Source organism: Panthera uncia, chromosome E1, assembly GCF_023721935.1.
Source record: "Panthera uncia isolate 11264 chromosome E1, Puncia_PCG_1.0, whole genome shotgun sequence".
Lineage (NCBI taxonomy): Eukaryota > Metazoa > Chordata > Mammalia > Carnivora > Felidae > Panthera > Panthera uncia.
This window is the reverse complement of record NC_064814.1, coordinates 49611476-49619198: the sequence shown is the minus strand read 5'-3', so window position 1 is coordinate 49619198 and position 7723 is coordinate 49611476.

Genomic DNA, 7723 nt, shown 5'->3' with positions numbered 1-7723 from the left:
TTGTTACTCTCTTCTATTTTTTTATAGTGGCCATCCTGATGGGTGTGAGGTGATATCTCATTGTGGTTTTGATTAGCATTTCCCTAATTTATTTACTTTTTAAAAATAATTATAGATTCACAAGAAGTTGCCAGAATAGTAGAGAGAGATCTTAGTATGCGCTTCATCCAAGTTTCCCTAGTGGTAGCACCTTACATAACTACAGTACACTATCAAAAGCAGGAAAATAACATTTGTATGTTCTACAGACCTTATTCAGATTTCAGCAGTTTTATATGCACTTTAGTGTGTGTGTGTGTGTGTGTGTGTGTGTGTGTACATAGTTCTATGCGGTTTTGTCACTTGGGTAAATTCGTAACCACTATGATCAAGATACAGAGCTGTTTCATCACAAGGATCCTTCATGCTACCTCTTTATGGTCACAGGATTCTCCCACCCCTTACCCCCAAGCCCAGGCAACTGCTAACCTTTTCTTCATCTTTATAATGTTGTTATTTTGGAAATGTTGGAATCACTCAATATGTAACTTTTTGACAGTAGCTTTTTTGCACTCAGCCTAATTCCCTTGAAATTCATCCAAGGTGTTGCATATATCAATAGTCGATTCCTTTTCGTTGCTGAGTAGCATTCCATGGTATGGATGTACCACAATTGGTTTATTTATCCACCTACAGATGGACTTTTTTTTTTAATGTTTATTTTTGAGAGAGACAGAGTGTGAGTGGAGCAGGGACAGAGAAAGAGGAGACACAGAATCTGAAGCAGGCTCCCGGCTCTGTGCTGACAGCTCAGCAGGCCTCGAACCCACAAACTGTGAGATCATGACCTGAGCTGAAGTTGGACACTCAACCGACTAAGCCACCCAGGCGCCCCATACAGATGGACTTTTGATATATTTCCAATTTTTTACTATTAGAAGTAAAGCTGATATACATGTTAATATACACATTTTTTTTTTGGTGAATATGTTTTCATTTCCCTGGGACAAGTACCCAGTACTGTAATTGCTGGGTCATGTGTAAGAATATGGATAGGGTTTTTTTTTTGTTTTTTTTCTTTAATTTTTTTTTTAACGTTTATTTATTTTTTTGAGACAGAGAGAGACAGAGCATGAACAGGGGAGGAGCAGAGAGAGAGGGAGACACAGAATCCGAAACAGGCTCCAGGCTCTGAGCTGTCAGCACAGAGCCTGGTGCGGGGCTCGAACTCACGGACCGAGAGATCATGACCTGAGCCGAAGTCAGACGTTTAACCGACCAAGCCACCCAGGCGCCCCTGGATAGGTTTTTAAGGAACAGCTGAGCTATATTCCAGACTGGCTGTACTGGTTACACTCACACCTACAACTTATGGGAGATTCTCTGCATCCTCACAGCATTTGGGTATTATCACTGTTTCTTTTTATTTTAGCTATTCTAATATACATATAGTGATATTTCATCATAGTTTTAATTTGCATTTCCCTAACGATTGGTGACCTTGAACATATTTTTACGTGGTTATTTGCCATGTGTGTATCCTCTTTGTCGAAATGTCTGTTCATGTCTTTTGCTGTTTTGTAATTGGATTGTTTTGGCTTTCTGCTGTTGTGTTTTGGAGGTTTCTGGTATATTCTTTTTAAAATTTTTTTTTTAATGTTTATTTATTTTTGAGACAGAGAGAGACAGAGCATGAACAGGGGAGGAGCAGAGAGAGAGGGAGACACAGAATCCGAAACAGGCTCCAGGCTCCGAGCTGCCAGCACAGAGCCCGACGCGGGGCTCGAACTCACGGACCGTGAGATCATGACCCGAGCCGAAGTCGGACGCTTAACCGACCAAGCCACCCAGGTGCCCCGGTTTCTGGTATATTCTTGATACAAGTTCTTAGATATGTGCCTTGCAAATATTTTCACTCATTCTGTGAGTTTTTACTTTTTTGATTGTATCTTCTGAAATACGAAAGTTTGTTATTTTGATGAAGTCTCAACACCCTATCTTATACCACATTTCCTTCATCTCTTTAGAGATTATCTCCATTTGACTTCGGCAGTGAACTTTGAAGCTGGTTGAACTCTTAAACTCCAGGATTCTTCACTCAGAGCCCGACCTGTCACCCGTCTAGCTTTCTTTCTACCTTGTTTCTACTACATCTGCTGGGTAAACTTTCTAAGACCTCCAGTTCCCCAGTTTTCTGTTGTCTCCCCTGAACTGTTGGTTCTTTTGTTTAATGGATTGTGCTTTTCCTGCTAAGAACTCTTCATCCAGCCCAAAGATTTTCTCCTGTGTTGTGTCTACACCTAAATCTAAAATCCATATCAAATTAGTTACTTTTGTATAAGATGTCAAGTTTAAATTGAGGTGTTTTTTTTTTGTTTTTTTTTGTTGTTTTTTTTTTTTTGCTTTTGGATGTCCCGTCGCTCCAGCACGGTGGAAACACTATGCTTCCTCCACTGAATTGCTTTAGCATCAGTTTCAGAAATCAATTGGTTAGGTATGTATGGATCTGTTTTAGTTATTGTGGTCTTTTTAAGGGTTGCATTTGCTTTTTCTTCAAAAATATTCTATTTATTTATTTTGAGAGAGAGGGAGTGCGAGCAGGGATGGGGCAAAGAGAAAGAGAGAATCCCAAACAGGCTTTGCACTGCCAGCACGGAGCCCAACGTGGAGGCCGATCCCACAAATCCAAGCTGAAATTCAAGAGCCAGACAAAACCAGTGACCCAAGACAAAATCAAGAACCAGTAGTTGGCCGTCTCAATCTCCAAACCTGTTAGGAAACTATATTACACATCCAAAATGGACTAGACAATAGTAGCTATTGTTTGCTCGGATAAATAAATTTTGTACCATCCCCTTAGATTCAGGTAACTATTCTTCATTTCCTCTACTGATTACCAGTGACTACTTCCCATTTGTTTTTTAGGGTCATGAACTTATTCTGAGATTTCAGTGACATTTTAAACTTTTATTTATTGTGTCTAATAAATGGAATTTATTTGCTGCCACAGCAAAGAACAATAGCTAGACAAAAGATGTAGATGGTTTTGTAAGTTGGTGTGTTGTTTTTGTTGGCTTTGTGAACATTTCAACATGGATTAGATTTACGGTGAGAGCTGTCTTGGAAGCAACCCTTTTACCATTTTGCTGTTGGAGGGGTTGGTTAGTACATCTAATACATAAGACAACCTCTGATACATAAAGGAATTTCCTTATCTCACATCCGAAATACAATAAGTATGTTTGCCTTTGTATTAAAGTTTTTTTAATGTTTATTTATTTTTGAGAGAAAGAGACAGAACATGAGTGGGGGAGGGGCAGAAAGAGAGAGGGAGACACAGAATCCCAAGCAGACTCCAGGCTCCGAGCTGTCAGCACAGAGCCCGACGCGGAGCTCGAACTCACGAACCATGAGATCATGACCTTAACGGAAGTCGACGCTCAACCAACCGAACCACCCAGCACCCCTAGTTAGCCTTTATATTAATCAGTTCTCAGTGGTGTGTATTTTCTACACCAGATTTGTATTCCATTATAATTCTCCAGTTCTTTCCAGGCACCGGATGCTCTTGAAGTCTGAATTCTGAGCGAAGAGAAAAACACTGGTTCTGCTAGTTCATTCATTCAGCCAGCGAAGACTTGTTGTGAATTTCTGGGTATAGGAGGCATTGGGATTGCTGACTGGGACAGGAGGCGGGCTCCACCCAGGAGAGTCCTGGTCTTAGGGCCAGCCTTACTGGTTGTTGTGGCCCGAGAGTGTCTACCTCAGCGAGTTGTAGGATTCAAGAAGTTCATCTATATGAAGAGTCAAGACGAAAGCCCAGCACATAGGGAGTGCTTGATAAATATTAGCTACTATGATCAGTCTTGAAGAGCAAAAAGGGCTTAGTGCTTAAAATACAAACTGGTCTGAGTTAAAATCCTGACTCTGCCGTTTACTCATTGTAGAGCTGTGGATGAGTTATGTAACTTTTCGGAGCCACCGTTTCTTCATCTATATGGTGGAGGTAGTAATAATTCGTAGCTGGTAGAAGTTTTGGGGATTTTAAATAAACCTGCCCCATAAAGTCGAATATACAGGTAAAAGTGCTTAGAACAGTGCCTGGCAGATAGAGAGCACTCAGTAAATGCTGACTGTATAAAAAAGGAGAAGTACATATAGACTTCCTTGGAAGCACAGAGGAAGAAGGAGCAGTCTAGTGCATGGAGGAGGGTAGGCGAGGAACCCAAAGGTTTTCCTTTGGATTTAGAAACCCAATCACCAAGGGTGGGATTGCCCAGGCAGGAGGGAGCAGGTGAAAACTGAGAAGGTATGGTTTGTTAAGGAAATAGTGGGTAGCTATGCATGTCTGGGATTTAGGGGTGGTTGCAGGTGGGTCTGTGTTTTGGGAAATGAGGCTGGAGAAGCAGGCAGAGCTCAACCATCAGCGACCTCACCGCCTCCCGCCGTACTGGCCAGCCACGCTCTTTCCCACTTCTGGACCTTGGAAACTTGATGTTTCCTTTGCCTAGAACTCTCCCCATGGTCATTTCTTTGTCACAATTTAAGCAGTATAAATGTCACCTCCTAGAAAGATGTCACTTCTCTGCCATCCAGCCCTGCTCCCAGAACTTAGTCACAGCACCCGGGCTACTTAATAACAATTTCACATTTATCCAATTCATAATTATATTGCTTACGTGGTTGTTTATTTGGCTCCCTACTGGAATACAAATTCCATGAGGGTACAGGCCACATCTCTCCAGTTTGTCACCATACCTCCACACTTAGCCAGCTAGCCTAGAGCCTGTTACATAATCAGTGCTTAGTATTGTTGAAAGAATGAATGACTAACGCCTTGCCTTATTATGCTAAGGACTTCAGTTCCTTTGGGTGGGTGTTTTGCGTGGGAATGACATGATCAGATTTCTACTGTAGAATGATAACCTGGTGACATCATAGCAGGTGAATAGAAGGGAGATGAGCTTAGAGGCTAAGGACTCCAGAGATGATGGCAGCTGTCCAAGCAGGATATGATGAGCATCTGTAAGTAGACCAACAAAATCCAGCATCCCTAAAGAAAACAGGATGAAAGAACTGATAAAATCAAATAAAAACGGAGCATCATTTAGCTGTACTTCGTCCTTGTTTCAGAAAAGGTCCAAGATGACTGACTTAAGTGTACATACCAAAATTAAAAGATAAGTGGAAGGAGGAACTTAACAAAAGGAGAAGAAAGAGGAAGAAATGAAGTTAGGGGTGGGATGAGTGTAGAAAATGCTGGCTTTCAGGCCTGTCCTTTTGCTAGAGGTGGGCCACGGATTTCGTGTGGTGGTGTTGTTGTTTCCCAGACAGTATGGAGAGCGACAATTACCTAAGTCCACGTGGTTAGAAAAATCGTAGTAGCCACACAATGGAACACTACTCAGAAGTAAAAAGAAATGAGCCATTGATACACATAACAACACGGATGAGTCTCAAGGCAAGTCCAGGAATTACAAACTATTGGGAGGGAAAGCAGATCACTGGTCACTTGGTCACTTGGTCACTTGGGGATGGAGGCAGGAAGAAAGGATGAGGTGGGATGGGTTGTAACAGGCAGAAGAGATGGGGGGGGGTGAGAGAAATGTTTACCTTCCTGATTTTGGTGATCATCTGATAGGTATGAGCATAGATCCAAACTTTAAACATGTGCAGCTTATCGTGCATCATTTAACCCTCTATAAAGCAGTAAAAATGTTAAATTAAGCAAACATCTTAAGGTGAATCCTTGCTGAACGGGAAGGCATCTCAGGAAGCGAAAGGAAACGACCTCAGCAATAAAAAAGTTTAAAAATTTTTTTTAAAAGATAAACATCAGAGTCTCCTTTTATAAAATACAAAGATGTATTTACCCAGTTTGAGACTTACTAAGTTATGGAAATATACCACACATTAGTGTCACCCTCATAGAGCCTCTCTGTTTGAATTTATTTGACTCCAAAAGGAAGCTGAACAGATTCCTTAATTACTTTGGGATGAAGAACTGCCCTTTGAATCCAAACAGATGTCAGAGGACATATCAGAAGATATAAATAGTAATGAACCTATGATGACCAAGGATCACCCTAAGTCGTGAATACCCGAAGCCGGGTGGCCATGTGTCCTTTCCATGTGTTCTTCAACCTGTAAGACATATAAGATCTGCTCCTTCGCTATACTATGTGTGTGTTGAGAGGAAGAACCTCCCAGATGCAGACTTAACTATCAGTATGGCAAATTTTCCTATCAGTATGGCAAGTTTTCCGGAGACTCTTATCTATACCACTTCTAGCAAAAGGGTATATTTAGCAGGTTTTAAAAAAACAACTAATCAGGGGCGCCTGGGTGGCGCAGTCGGTTAAGCGTCCGACTTCAGCCAGGTCACGATCTCGCGGTCCGTGAGTTCGAGCCCCGCGTCAGGCTCTGGGCTGATGGCTCGGAGCCTGGAGCCTGTTTCAGATTCTGTGTCTCCCTCTCTCTCTGCCCCTCCCCCGTTCATGCTCTGTCTCTCTCTGTCCCAAAAATAAATAAAAAACGTTGAAAAAAAATTAAAAAAAAAACAAAAACAACTAATCAAAATCAAAGCAGTTTACTCATTTCTGAGGTGGGAAAATTGTGGGTTTCTGCATCTTAGAGCACACAAAACTGCTTACCATCAAGTGAAAATGATTACAATTTGTTATTATTTTTAGTTACTTATTTTTTAGTGAGCTCTATACCCAATGTCGGGCTTGAACTCATGACCCCAAGATCAAGAGTTACATGTTCTTCTAACTCAGCCAGTCAGGCGCCCCTATAATTTTGTTGATGTGTCTGGCGCTATGCTTAGCATTGTATTCCTTAATCTTACCAACAAAAGAACTTCCCAAAGTAAATACTGTGATTATGCCCGTTTTTAAACACTTGGGAAAAAAACCAGATAGGTGGCCTACAGTCACATGGCTAAGAAGCGGCAGAAGTGAGATTTCAAGCCAGGTTTGCCTGGCTTCAAAGCTCTCTTAATCTCTGTGCTCATAGTGTTCAGTGGTCCTTTAGGGTTACTAGGAATAGGCTACAGATTCACTGCTAAGCTACCTAAGTGGCCAAATCGAAGAGGAAAACCGGATTAGGCATATATCACACTGTCCCTGAGATACAGACAAATTGGTTTGTTCAAGAAAAACAGAACTACTTCTGAGAAAAATGTCTTGTATAGGTTCTAACAGAGAGTAAACTCTGTGACAAATGGATAAAGCTCACCGTTGCATCCCTCCAGTGGAGTGAATCCAGAATATTGTTACACCGAGATGAATCAGTTCTGGGGATCTAATGTGGAGCATGTTGACTATGGTTAACAATACTGTATTGTGCCCTTGAAAGTTGCCGAGAATAGATCTTAACGTCGTCTTAACCGTAAGTCATCGCGTTGTAGACCTTCAACTTACAGGATGTTATTTGTTGATTATATATCAGCTGAAAAGAAAAAAAAAATATTGCAGCTATTTCCGACGCCGGCCCTTGATATAGACTTGTGCCCAGCTTTTCTGTAAGAGTCCAACCCAGTTAGTCCAAAATCTCAAGATGGTGTGGCTTGGAACAAAGGAAACATTCTGGCTGGACAAAGACGGACCACATACCCTCTGCTCGGGTCAATCTACCATCAATGCTGTGTCAAAAGTGGTCTTCGTAAGGATAGAACAGCAAAGAATTGTTCCGGGAACATATCCAAATTTCCTCAGGTGTTTAAGTTTGTCTTTAGTTGTAC